General features: G+C 41.0%; 1 protein-coding gene across 1 annotated transcript in view; it reads left to right on the top strand.

The window, feature by feature from the left end:
• nbeaa (neurobeachin a) overlaps positions 1-14,306 on the top strand; it is an 87,657-nt gene that overhangs the window by 12,381 nt on the left and 60,970 nt on the right. The gene's annotated exons all lie outside the window — the stretch shown is intronic.

Genomic DNA, 14,306 nt, shown 5'->3' with positions numbered 1-14,306 from the left:
TTTCAATGGAATTAGACGTGAACTGGAGTTGCTGTACCATATTGGCCACTGGTGCTCAACTGTATGACAACTGGGTTGAGCCATTTAACTTTAATGACTTCATTAGCTCTGTTCGCTAATGAAACATCTTGTGCACAGTAATCTGCATTTAAGCCACTCATCTGCCTTATGAATAATAGATATTTGTTGCAGATGTGGAGCATTTGAAGCTCAAGTCAGTCTTGTCATTCAGACAGTTTCATATTTTATTGCAGTTGCACTTAAGTCTTACTTATCTTACTCATATCTATTAGTTATCCATTAGGATCCATGAAAATATCCTCCACGACGATGGCACTGTTTGTAAATTATTCCATCGTAATGGAAGCTGTGAGATAAACTATTAATGTAGTAGATCCCCCCAAGGGCATGCTAATAAACATCCCAGTGTAAAAACAGAAGGAGCTGATGTGAAAAATATGGTTTATGTAAAAAAGTAACATTGGTCAAAATATGTGAAACTTTTTTATCTTGGTTGATCACCGCAAATGCAAACTTCAGATGGTTCCCTTTCAAGGTTTTTCTTGCAAAGCACAAGCTTCTGACAACTGCTACGCTGTTACTGCTGTGTCTGCTGTGTCTGCTGTACTTCAAACAACATGAGCTTCAAACAGCGTGTCTTCACTACTGTCCACCGTGGAGGACAAGTCTGAAGTAAAGCCGATGCACTGACAGGCCTGTAGTAGCACAGAAACACCTTAACAGAGAAGCAGCTGAAGTTGCTGCTGATGTTTTGGACCAAACTGTTCATTAGAAACTATATTTTTTTATTAAAAAAAATTATATTGAGAGCCAAGTTTTGCTTCAGCATTAGAAGTGTCTGTGTGTTCCTTCTGCTCAGAATTACATTATCTGGTTATCTGACTTGACTTATGATTATCTTGTGTTTACAGTATGCGTGTGCGCTGTGTGTGGTCTGTCTGCAAAATAACATACAGTACATCATGCTCCAGTAACCCTTCCCAGCCTACTGTGTGTGTGTATGTGCATGCATGTGTGTGTGTGTATGTGCATGCATGTGTGTGTGTGTGTGTGTGTGTGTGTGTGTGTGTGTGTGTGTGTGTGTGTGTGTGTCACTCCCGACTGTGTCTTATGATGATGGATTACTGGGACTCATTGGAGCTGCTCGCTTGCCTCTCTTATCCTCCATCGGCTGTGGCTCAATGGAACAGTACTCTCCATTGTTTCAGCGGTTAGTGAACACATGCACAGTTTTGTGTGTGTGTGTGTGTGTGGGTGGGTGCAAGTACTTACACACATGCATGCACACATCCTATCTGCTACAGCACACACACACTCAAGCAAACCAAACCAAACAAACAGATTAGTGATCCTGAATTGCCACCAGCCTGGCTTGAGTCAGGTCTGCAGGGCTTATCTGCTAACCTTTGAACTTAGCATCAGCTAGTCTACACCTGCCTCATCCCACAGGCAGATACACATTCATTGAATTCAATGAAAAGGCAGTTGTCAAGCCCTCCATTAACACACTATTGATACACCAGACAGTTAAAGTACCACAAATTTGTTGCCGTGACTAGTCATTCCTTCTAGGTGCAGAGGAAAAATAAGGAGTTCATAGTGACTTGTTACTCTCAGCTATCCTCTCTTGTCTCTATTTTCATCTCTGATAAGCCCAGTGAGATGTAAGCAACGTGCAGGATGCCCTGTAGGACTTCACTTCCTGTCAGCTTCTCTGAAAGGAGAACATTTGAGTCGAGTCAGGAGACAAGACGCGAAGGCCTTGTTAAAGTACCGAATCTCAGCCTTGAGTCCTTCCTTCTGAGGCTCCAGTGACATAACGCACAAGGATGCCCTTGTTACTGCCTGTCTAAAGGAAAAAATGAAAAGAGAGGAAATTGAGTTACCTCCTGTCCTCGAAAGAATCAGCTTTTTCCAAGTAGGAGAGGGCAAAAACCCCCTAACCACCATAACACCTCCGCTCCTACACCTCACCATACAACTCGTGCTGTCTCTCTGCTTTCTCTGCGTCCGGCAGAATTCAATAGCCTGTCTCATTTGTTTCATGCTGTCCTTTCAATGCTGCCCTCTCAATCACTACCTCTTCTTGATGCTATTTTCTCTCCCTGCCTCTTAGCTTTTCTCTTTGGTCTTTCTTCTTCTCTCTCTCTGCTCCATGGCACTTTTAAATGTTATTTTTCTTCTCTTTTGCTCTCTTTGTGTCTTGTTGGGAGAAGTTGCATTTGGCTCTTTTCTATTAAACCATAAGTCCTAGCACATACCACACAACAGTTCCTGGTCTAGTAAGGCCAGACACTTCCATGACCGAGGGTAGGTGTTCCTGTTCTACCACAGCTTTTTGATTTTCACCTGTCTGTTGGGATGATTATGTGGAGAGGATGGATCTGTGTTCATGCAGTGATTTGTGCAGTGCAACATTGAGAACATTAAGTGTTGAATTAAGAAAGATCACAAGTTTGACCTTCTGCAGATTCCAGCATTTGTAGTGTTATTCGATTACCACAGTGACACTGCCACTGATGCGCTAAGTGTCCCGCACTGCGTATGTTTATTCTATTTAGTCCTGTTTATTTCTCCCTGTTGTTTTTCTGTTCTGGTGAAGAATTCAACTCACATTGGATGACACTGGATGAACTGCAAAATCTCAATTGAAAAGGCTATAGTTTGAATTGGTATTGTGTTCTATGAAGAAGGATGTAAATTTATTCATGAGAAAGAGCAGTGGATTATTATTTTGGCCGGGAGGCATGATACTAAGCAACTCTCCAGCACTGTTAGTCTCAAGCACATACTTTCTGTCATTGAACTGAAATGCTAAATTGTTTTTTTTTTCCCTTTTTTAGCATAGAATTTGAAATAAAATATCCAAGCCCTTCGTGGTTAAAGAATATCAGTAAATAACGTTTAATTCAGTTCACCACCTATATCTAATAGATTGTTCATTGAGTCACAGCCTGTTTGTCCTTCAAATGTAACAGAGATCTGTAAAGATTTCTTTTAGATGCTGACAGACAGAGATTAACTACCCACAAGGCAAAAACACAATCTTTTTAATGGAGGAACAGTGTAACTTTAAACAAACTAACTTTACATGGTCATATTTCTTTGTGTATGTTCTTTTTGCATGATTGATGTGTCATATGTCTGACCACCTTTTAACTGCGGTATTTTCTATCAGACTGATCAAAATAATGCAAATTACAATCACTATAAAATATGAATTTGAATGCAGATGTTCTGATGCTGTTTGTATTCTAATGTGGTAATTGTGAAAGCTAATTAATTCCATAAACAATGTGTGTAATGTGTAGACTATCACATGTGGTTTTCAGTAAGACAAAAAGGAGAAGAAAAAAAAAAAAACTATTTGTTGCCCAATAGCATGTGACAAGGCTTATTGCTAGATCCGTTACTAAGCCTCTTTGGCCAATCAGGTGGCAGACATTTTAAACTGCAGCTGGATGAAGTCAGAGTTGTGATCACTTGGCTGCGATCCTCAGTCCCTCAGCAGTGTGTATGTGCATGCATGTGTTTCTGACCTGGATTTTTTTTTTCTGAGAATATGAGCAGTGAACAGTACGGTTCTCTCTCAGCTGCAGCGTCTACAAACACTGGAGCTCTCACAGCTTCGGATTTCAAGTCAGGGTCATATTTTTCAGTCACAGACTTTTAGTCCTGAAAAATATTGACACTATTAATCCAGCAGTCAGTGCATTTTCAGCTGTGTGCCAATGAATTTTGCAGCTTTGGTGTAGGATTTCTACCGTAGCTCCTCAGCATAGTGTATCTGTCTGCAAAGAGGGCAGGAACTGTCCGTTGTGCTGAAAAGATTCTGCTGTGTTTGCCTGTCTGCTCTTTATCTGTCATTTCTCTCTCCTTTCCCTAAGCGAGCATTCACACCATTACTGTTGCTGCGCATTTCTTTTCTGCCCTGTTTGCAACGACTGACCTCGCTTTCTTGCTCCCGTCTCTCTTCCCCTCTCTTGATCTCTTCCTCTTTGCATTTCCACTGTTCTCCTCTTCTTCTCTGCTCCTTTAAAACTCCTTCGCCTCCCACTCCAGTAAACAAGACTGTTGAAAAATTTGAATTTTTTATTTATTTTTTCATAAAAGCTGCTCATATGCTAATGGAATCGCGCCTCATTATTATTGGATTATTTTGGGAAGATTCTCTGTATCTCTCCAGTTCTGTTGCTATTCCTCTCTCTCCACTGGTTTCTCATTTTGTGTGTACTCACGCTGTCATTCATGTGAATCTCTGCGGCAGCTGTTGAGAGCATGTATGAGTGTGTTAGTGACGAACTGTATGAGAGTGTATGTGCGAATGACTAAGGCCTACAAGATTTTTTGCGATGAATTGTTTAAAAGGCTGTTGTCCTTTGAGCGCTGAGTATGTGTGTGTTTTGGCTGAGTTTGTCTAGTGTGTGCGAGTGTTGGTGTGCATGTGTCTGTGTGTGTGCGTACAGTATGTTTAAAGCTTGCACTTGCACAAGCTTTGAGTCAGATGTTGGAGGCGGGAAAAAGCAGACTGAACTGGTCTGCAGTGAACTGGAGACTTTCTAGAAGGCTTTCATAAAGACAGATCTCAGCAGGTATTACCGTCTTATCTCGCCCTCTCTCACTCCTCTTTTGTGCAGCTCTCCCCCTTTGGTTTCTGGCAGTGTTAATAGAAACTGACAAGCCAATACATGGGAACGCTCAATAGCTTTGCCTTTCTTTGATGTATGTACAGAGGCACATTCATGGTTATTTTTATGGAAAATGTGCCCAGGGTACAGCTCCTGGCACTGAGAACACAAATGGCTGTGTTTTAATCTAATGAAACTGTAAAGCGTACACTTCTTGGCTAAATTGGAGATAGCAGTTGCTTGATTGGAATTTGTCACCTTCCCCGCACTGCGCCCTTGACAAAAACATGCTAACTGATTGAAAACGAGCCTTCTTTGCCCCTTGGACCACAATGTTTATGCATGCATAGCTATTTTTTTTATTAAGTGCATTATGGCTCATGCATGATAATTTTTAGCATATCATCTGGCACTACTCTACATCAAATGCTCACAAACATTCATGCATTCTATAGCTTCGGGTTTGCTTTGCACCATAGTTGGTTGTTGTAATTTTCAATCCAAATTTGGGTCTATACATATTAAAGGAAACAAACAGAAAAAAACGCAATGCAAATCCTGCTCCACGAGTAGGGCGGATAAGTACTTTAAAACAAACCTTTGGCCTGGTTTATTTTCTCCCATTTTATCTGTACGGGCTCTGTGATTGGATGGTTTATGTGTGAGAGAGAAGTGGGAGAGATGAGAGCATTGTTAATGTCAAAAAAGGAAGTGCGGTTGTTGCATCGAGCTGCTGACTGACGTATTGGCTTGTAATAAACTGCCATCTGCACTCTCCTGCTGAGAAAACGCACCGTGTGTATAAAAAATGCAACATGAATGTTGTGGTGTTGATTCTAGTTTCTATCAGTTGTTTGAACCTCTCTGGATGTTTTTTTTCTTCTGATGATGGTCTATAAAAGTCCAGTATACACATCAGTGTTGTGTAGGTGGAAGATGAAAGGAGGTGCTTTACAGACCCATCAGACCTATCAGTCCAGTCATCGAGAGTGGTTGAATGAAGATCTCTCAGTTTCCCATGATCCATTAGCGTGGATGTGATGCTTTTACATAAATACAAATGTCAGCATGTCAACATGCTCATAATGACAATGCTAAAATACTGATGTTTAGCAGTTTTTTCTTTTACCATGTCCACCACCAGTTTAGCATGTTAGCTTGTTAACATGCTAATTAGCACTAAAACAAAATACAGCTGATGTAAAGGGATTGTCGTTAGTTTTTTCAGGTATTTAAGTCTAAAGTGGGACATAGTGAAAATCTGACGTGATGATGGCACTGCATGAAAAGTCAGGGGATCATCAAAGTTATAACTATTCATCCTGAAGGGAACATGAATGTCTGTGCCAAATCTCAAGGCAGTCTATCCAGTACCTTTCAAAACATTAAAACATTAAACCAAAAACGTCAAACCTCTTAGTTGAAAAGTCAGGAAATAGCTGAAGTCAATAGGACTGTCCCTCAAGGGCCCATTAGCGGCTGTGTCAAATTTCATGGCAGTCCATCAAATAAATGTTTAGATATTACAATCTGGGCCAAAGTGGCAGACTGACATCACCATCAGCAGAGCCTCATCGCTATCGGGGCTAATAAACACCAAGCAGTTATTATATTATGCATCATCTGGAAATACTGTGCATGTGCAGTACCAGTCAGGGCAGATTTCCTGGAATTCTTAAACAACACAGTAATTTACTTATTATCAGTTTTTTTTTTCTAAATCCAGTCACTTACACATCACTGAGGAGACTTTACTGCCTTAAGGGATCTGTATCATCACTGTTGTGTTGTAGTGCGCCTGGCAGATTTAATGCATGTCATAATACTCTGTCACTCTATGCTAATGTTTCAACTCAAAATAGCGAGCTAGTTCACAGAATGAACTGAGATATTGTCTGACAGAGAAATGGGAATTACACATTCACCCACGTCATGACATAAAATCTTGAGTCCGTTACTCATAAACATTTGAACATAGTTCAGGAAGCATTCAGAATTCATCATGTAATGCCCCTCCTGGCCTTTTTGCAATTTTTATGGTGGTGAGAAGCGTTTATAGTCTGCATCAAGCATTCCTTATGAAGTTCTGACATTATATGTATCACACAAACACAGAAACATGCACACACACACCCATAAAATCCCGGCTTGCTTGTGCTGGCCTAAACCGCCCCTATATGCCCAATGTGGATTTACGTAATCATTGGTGTATTTTTGCAGTGTGTGTTGAAACCTTATTTTCCTCTTCGTACTACCTAAAGCTGCTCTGCTGTGATTTCTGCAGTGCTCTGGACTTCTCTCTTCCTCCCGTCCTGTAAAGTCTAAGGTGAAAGCCCTGCGCTTCATGCATAACAGCTCCTAGATATTCCATACACTCATGGCTGGTCTTGTTGATTTTACCGACTAGTGTGTGCATGTGTGTTAGCCGACCGTGTGATCTGGATGTTGTTGTTCTGACCATGGTTTCATGAGTAGGGGCTGTGTCTCGTCCCATGTGCCATCTGTGCATACGCTGGTACAAAGGCCCATGGGAAATGCGGTCCTTCCTCTGTGTCTGGAGGCTACAGTCAGTCAGCATGTCATTGCTGATTACAATCACAGAGGCCAAGACCGAGTCACATACACTGCCCTTTTCCACTGCAACTCCTCCCCTCTTCTCTTTTCCTACTTTCTATCACACGTACATATAATATCACAGCAGTTATTAACCCTAAGCCCCAGCTAATCCTTTTTTATTATTATCCATTTATTTAATGATTATTTTATGTTATCATTCAATTAATCATTTATATTTAAAACTGTCAATAGTTAAAGGAAAATGCCCATTGTGAAGTCCCACAGCCCAAGATGATGTCTTCACATAGCTTGTTTAGTCTGCCCAACACCAAACATATTCATTTAACAATGGAAAAAAAACAAAGGAAAGTGAAAATTGTCACATTTCAGAACCTGTAAAACCCGAGATGACTTATTCAAAGTATTTGTTTGTCTCACCATCAGTCTAAAATCCAAAAATATTGAAATTAGCATCATTTAGGCTAATGTAGGCTAACACATAACCTCAACCACTGACCCATTATTTGATTTTTATAATTGTTGTTGATTAATCTTCTGTGGATCTCATATGTCTCAGTGAATTTCACTGTAACATATCTTGTTAATACTTTTGAAAAAATACATATACATTTTTGTCATCCTCCTTTTTAAAGCCAACGAGCCCACAGCCTTGGAAAACCAAAATAATGAGAAGTTTATCCTGAATATGAGTCTGAGCCAGTGATTAAAATTAACTGCTGCTCTTATCAATGCTGTTTACAAAAAATGAGGTCACACAGAAAAAAACAGAATGTGGATTATTGAGCCAGTTTAGCCCCAGTGTAATCCATATAATTTTAGAGATTTTCTATGGTCATCATCGAAGCACTAAACCCTCCATGGCACATTGCAAGGCTGTGGGCAATAAAATCACCCTGCCATCCTGATAAGAAAGCACAATAGTATTCAGAAGCTGTCTTGCCCTGTCACACACACACACACACACACACACACACACACACACACATTCTCATTGCTGTTTTCGCTCCTGTCCAATCGGTTTCCTCCTGCCCCTTCGCAGTTCATTCTCTTGCTTGTTTTTCTCCCTTTCGTTTCCCTCTCCCGTACCCTGTTTATTCCTCACTCTCCTTCAGTTTTGCTCTCCTGTGCTCCATTGAGCCCTCTTGGCGAAGCGTTAAGTGTATAATCTGTGATCTCATGTCTAGATGGGCCTCTCGTCTCCTCGCTCGCTCGGCGCACAAAGGGACTGAATGGCCACGGCTCACTCAGGGGACACAAATGAGTAATGAGCCGCACACACACACAAACGCACACCAAACACACACCAAACAAACACATATACGTGCCCGCACCTCTCCAGTACACTCGCGAGGTCTTTGAAGTTGCATATTGATGATGCCAGCTCCAAAGGCTCAATTGAATGTGCATAGGCAAAGGAGGTGGCTATTGACTGTCCACTCGCCTCTCTGACCCGTCATCTCTGACAGCCATAATGAGCAACAGGTGCCTCTTTTGCCAGCTTCGGCCTGGAGAGTCATCCAATATTCAACAGTCGGTCATAGTGATCAGCCAGCGTAATGGCTCGTTTGATGTGCCATCACAGCACTACACAATGGGCTGCGGCGGGTCTGTGAGAGATTGTTTTCAGTTAGACAACAATTTTAATGAAGCACCTTTCAGGACGCAATTGAGAAAGAAGCGTTCAAAAGCTAATGAGATTAAAACCACCAGTATGAATACAAGGCAACAGAAACAAACAAAAAATATGAATAAATAGGTGGGTCATTTATTTTTAAAACCCAGGAACTCTTACATTTTAAAGAAGAGTTGTATAGTGTGTTACTATATAGCACACTTTAGTAAAATATAAAATAATATATTATTGAAGCATATGGCCAAACTGTCTGTTATACAAGAGATAACTCGTGTTTCAATGTGAGAAACAGGCCATTTTCATAGGAGACATTTTAATGTGTGACATGCATAGTTGTAAATAATGAAATTACCAATGGCTGCTTAAGTTTCAGGGTCCTGGTATTGTACATGTTGGGTCACTGTCGCTCTGTCATGGCTTACTCAGACTCTTGAATAGAGCTGAACTGCTGTTAATGTTATTAGTACCGTCTGTGCTTTCGCTTTCCTTTTAAGGTGTGAAATGTTCATGTAACTTACCAAGATGCCTGGTAAACACTCCCTTTTTGGTGCAAAATAAACATGAGTATTTGTAAAAAGAAAGTCTGCATGGCTATATTTTTAGTACGGGCAGACCTGAGGGAGCTGCATGCTCCTTTTTAACAATCCCAGTGAATTGCTCTATTTTTTGTCAGCCATACAGAAAAATTAAAACTGTCCTCACCAGAAAAATGTCAGCAATGGTTGTTTGTTCAAACACTGAAAATGACAAGTGTTTTTTGTTTTGTTTTTTATAAGAGACTTCTTGTGATTTACAAATAGTCACTGTCTTCTTGCTTGCAGAAATAATGTGGCATTGCTGTAGCACTGAGAAACATTTTGCAGTGAAGGTGAAAGTGGACATTTGGGCACATAAAGTGTCAAAATGTCTGATGCAGAAGACAGCAGTTTGCTCTTAGTCTCCTACCAACAGCCAATATTGGTGTCTTTTAACCGTGGCCAAAATCTTCCCCTTACCTCAGCCAAGTAGTTTCAGTTGCCTGAACCAAACCAAACCTTTAACTATATTTGACTATAATTCATATTTTTATGATAAATAAAATGTATCAAATGACAGTGTGACATAGTGAAAGAGTTTGTTTGTAGTGACCTTACAGAGAATCATCATCTGAATCTGCAGCTCAACTTAATAGTGAGTTTCAGCTCATTTCTAGCTATCCGGCCCACAGCTTCACTGTTTTTGGTCATTCTGGCTGCTCATAATGCTATCTTTGGAGGCAGCAGACAGCTGTGAAACCAGCTATACTACTACTACACAGTCGCTCAGCACAGACACAGTTAGTGACTAGCTTAAGAACCAGATATTATCTGCAACAGCTGATAGAGACCAAAAATAGAGCTAAAAACATGAAATATTTGACTTTCGCCAGCTGGATACAGACATGACTCTTAATGAATGATAACATTGCTCCGTAGCAGCTGGGTGTGTAAATAAGCAACAGTTTGCTAACATGTTCGCCATACTAATCTAAAATGGCTAAACTGATAACAATTCTCATAACAATAATATAGGTATTTTTTGAAGGCAATAACAAATGAGCTATTTTCTAGAATAGGCCTATTTTCACAGCAGACGTTTTCACTTTAGCATTAACAATGGCTCCATTCTATTGTCCAAGTGTCAGTGTCAGTCGTGACAGCACGCACATGGCCAGGACCTTGAAACTGAAGCAGCAAACTGGAATTCAGTCATCATTTAGTGTATTATTTACACTTGAGCTCTACAGTGTCGTGTCAAAATGTCTTCAGTATAAAGGTCCATTGGCCTTCAGCTGCACAGGACTGTTTTCTGAGCAGTGCAGTTAGTTAGAAAGGGTCCTGTTGACACAGGAAGTGTTTGTTTTACCATCCTCTCATGAGAGCTGGTTTTGGCTGGTCGAGGTGCCCGCTCATATAAGCTCTTTGTGGTGTGAAGACGGTCCTGGCACTGACCCCCATCCTCCTATAACTCCCACCTCCCGGACACAGCCAGAGTGATGCCAAGCCGAGTGCCAGCTTCCTTCAGGGTCTGAATGAGCAGCACTGCAAAGCTGGTCAGTGCAGAATTAGAAATGTGGGAATGGGGATGAAACGTAACACCTAAGCATGCAAGCACAGAAGTGACCCTGACCAAGAAATAAGGCATTTCAAAAAATGTACTTTTATAATAATAAGCACAATAAAAAGGTAAAAAGGTGAGAGACAGTGATGTCTGACTGACAGACTCTCTAACCCCTAAATACATCACAATATCAAGAGATCAGTCATCAGTGTCCAATGGGACATACCCTCACGTTACTGTTGACTGTTGCTCTTCACTGTTTCAAGATTAAACATAAACTCAATGACCTGAAGCCAGAAATAAAGTTTTCTTTGCCGTCATAACACAAGGGGAATATTATCTTTCACTGTTGTGCATTCTTGAATGCGTTTTGTTTATTTCCACTGTGAACTCAACTGCATGTTCTATATACAGAAAACTTATACCATACAGACATACATTCATGTGTGTCAGCACAAAACACAATGTAGTCTCAAATGTTTGCCTGTCAAATGTTCTTAAAACCTGTGGAACATCGATCGTGGGAAAGAGGTGTCTCTTCCTTAGCAACTGCTTGGTGACAGGTTGTTTCACCCTCCCACTAATATCCTTGTTGCTGTTTTTATTTTTTTTTTTTTGGTGAATGGCACATGAGCAGTGCGCTTGGGGAGCAATCATTGTCATAATGCTGCCAAAACAAGCATACTCGACCATTTGCCAAGAAGACCGTGAGGTCTGTGCTCACGCTGCCTCAGAGGACAGAGGGGGTTGCATTGCCAAGCCCCTTTATCTTGAGGCGTGTGGCATAATGTGGGTCCCTGTTTATGTGTGCGCGTCCTTTAACCACCAGGATACGTGTCAGGGTAGTAAATGCCTCTTGTTCGTGCTCATTGATGTGATTACTTGTGCTTTTGTGAGAACCTTCCCAGTAGGTTTCTGCTGCAAAGACGAGGGGTGGGAACTGACATTGTGAATGCACAGGGTGGCGTGAAGGGAGAGATCGAAGGTTACGAGTGCCTGTGCAAAAGAAGTATGTTCCCTCATAAAACAAATTAGTAATCTTTTGTCCGTGGGCATGATGGCAACGATGATGATGCTTGAGTGCGCTGAAGTGTGCTCAACCTTATTGCCATCTAGCCAGCATGTTTATTTATACATCAATTAAAAGCCTCACCCGAGCGAATAATGGCCATGGAAATGCTCAAGCATCTATCATTTTTATGGAAGCCACATGAAATGGAGAACGTACATTTGATGTTGTCGTATTGAAGAACATTTCCTCCCACACGCCTTTCTTTTTCCATCTCACTCTATCTGTCTGTTCGGCCCTCTTCATGTAACCTGATGTTCTTGGTCCAGGCAGCTCTTTGTCAGTGTCAGCCAGGATTTAGTCGACTTTCCAGATGTCGCCTATGGCGGAGGATAGATAATACTTATCTGGGCACTTCCTTGTATTTCTATCCCTACCGCTCCTGCACTCGTTCTCCTTTTTTCTCTGTATTGTTGGTCACGAGACCCAATTTGTTGCCGTTGTTTGCATCACCCCTCTCATCTTTCCGTGATGCGCTATGCACGGGTGTGAAGTGAGAGCATAGAGAGATTAGGCTTTTGCTGTACATGTGTAGGTATGCCCTGGAGATGTGTGTGTTCCCATGTTCAAGTTGCTGCACGTCTCAGAGTGAGACTTTCTGCACTGGCTTCCCTTAAGCTTGTACTTGCTTCGTGTATCGAGCATCTTCAGACTGGCAGGTTATATAGATGTTGTAGGACATAGTAGTCCCCAGTGAGCTCTATAATTGGGAACCTCAGAGGAGAGGAAAAATTCGATGTGGGATGAATTAATTCTTCCTCCTTTTATTCTATGCCTTGTTCAGGGGTCCTCTCTAATCTGTGCGAGTGCATTCGCAGAGTGCGCTGGATCAATTCATTTGACTGAGAGCGAGAGAGAGGGTCAGAATGAGAGTGAGAAATGAGAGGCAGTTAGCCTGGCCGAAGAGTGGGCAGGGATGAAAAGCAGGTAGAAGAACGTGGAAATTGTACACTTGAATAGAAGGTTTTTAATGACAGAGCCCTAAATCTGAAACCTAATCAGTCACAAAGGGGTACTAAGTAAAACTTGGGGAACTGGGCAAGAAAGGCCCAACTGGGGCTGAGACCAAGTCTGTCGATGGGCCACATGGTGTTACTAATGACTGCTGCAACTAATGTTCCATTTTATGTCAATATTGTACACGGCCACATTTAGGAGACCATCCTTTATTGCAAGGTGCTCCAACATGCATCAGGGTTGGAGTCAGTTTTATTCCAATTAAATCCAAGCATTTGGATTTTCCTTAAAGCAAGGCCATAGTCTGAGTTCCATCCAAATGTAGCACAAATGTTAACAGAAGTTTCTGGAAATTGGCTAAAGAAAATACAAATTAATTTTGGATTCTATCATGTTTTTTAATTTAATCGAATTTTAATAGTTCAGTGTTATTAAGATAAACAGTAGTACTAAATCTCCATTTGGGTGCCATTAAATCATTGCAGAGGAAGAAGGCGTAATTCAAAGGGCTCAAGTCAAACCTCAAACAGTGGAAAACCATGTAGAACATGTGATGGGATTGATTTTCGTCTGCAGCTACTTTTAGTCTCTTCAGTGGAGCTGAGGCTTCACTGACAAATTAGTCACAAGCTTTATGTATGTTATGATTTATTTTCTAAGGCACATTCACTTAGTCACATGTTTTTGTTGAAACTTTTCCACCTTAGCCAAGCGTAATACCTTTTTTGCCATATGGATCTTTTTTTATTTGATGGTTTCCACTCAGTTCTTTTATTGCGTGAATTGACAAAAAAATATGTGGATGCAAATGCACTTGATTAGCATTTGCTGAGCAGCACCGTTAAGTGGTGGCCGTTGAATGGTCATCTCATTATGACACAAGTTAACTGAGGGTGCACAGACAGTAATATTAATTTAATATAAATTAATTTCTTGGTGTCCTAAGGATAGTTTTTCTTATTCAAAGATTGTTAAACCAAATGCCAGAATTAAATATCGAGAATAAACCCTTTAAAGAGCACACAGAAGTTTTTATCTACAAATTGACCCTGACCCTGTTATTCATTGACGACGACGGCTCTCATTCTCTCCTTCTCTTCAGAGTGCAGATACCAGTGAGCTATGCTCTCCGTTTCATCTCATTGTGAAACATGCAGACTGTACTTGAACCATCCATTATTTTCATTCTCTCTGTCTGTGCAAAGACCAAAGTCACAGCCATGTTGATCCTGTTCGGCGTCTTCAATTCTGCTCGTAATCTTTCGTCTGCTACCTTGTCCTAACTTATTGCCTGTTTCTGTTCCATCTGATTTAATAACCTCAATGGTGCCGTCATAGCTTG

This window comes from Pempheris klunzingeri, chromosome 14 (assembly GCF_042242105.1).
Source record: "Pempheris klunzingeri isolate RE-2024b chromosome 14, fPemKlu1.hap1, whole genome shotgun sequence".
Taxonomy (NCBI): Eukaryota; Metazoa; Chordata; class Actinopteri; order Acropomatiformes; family Pempheridae; genus Pempheris; species Pempheris klunzingeri.
Note: the sequence above shows the minus strand (reverse complement) of the source record. Positions and strands in the feature narration are given on the sequence as shown.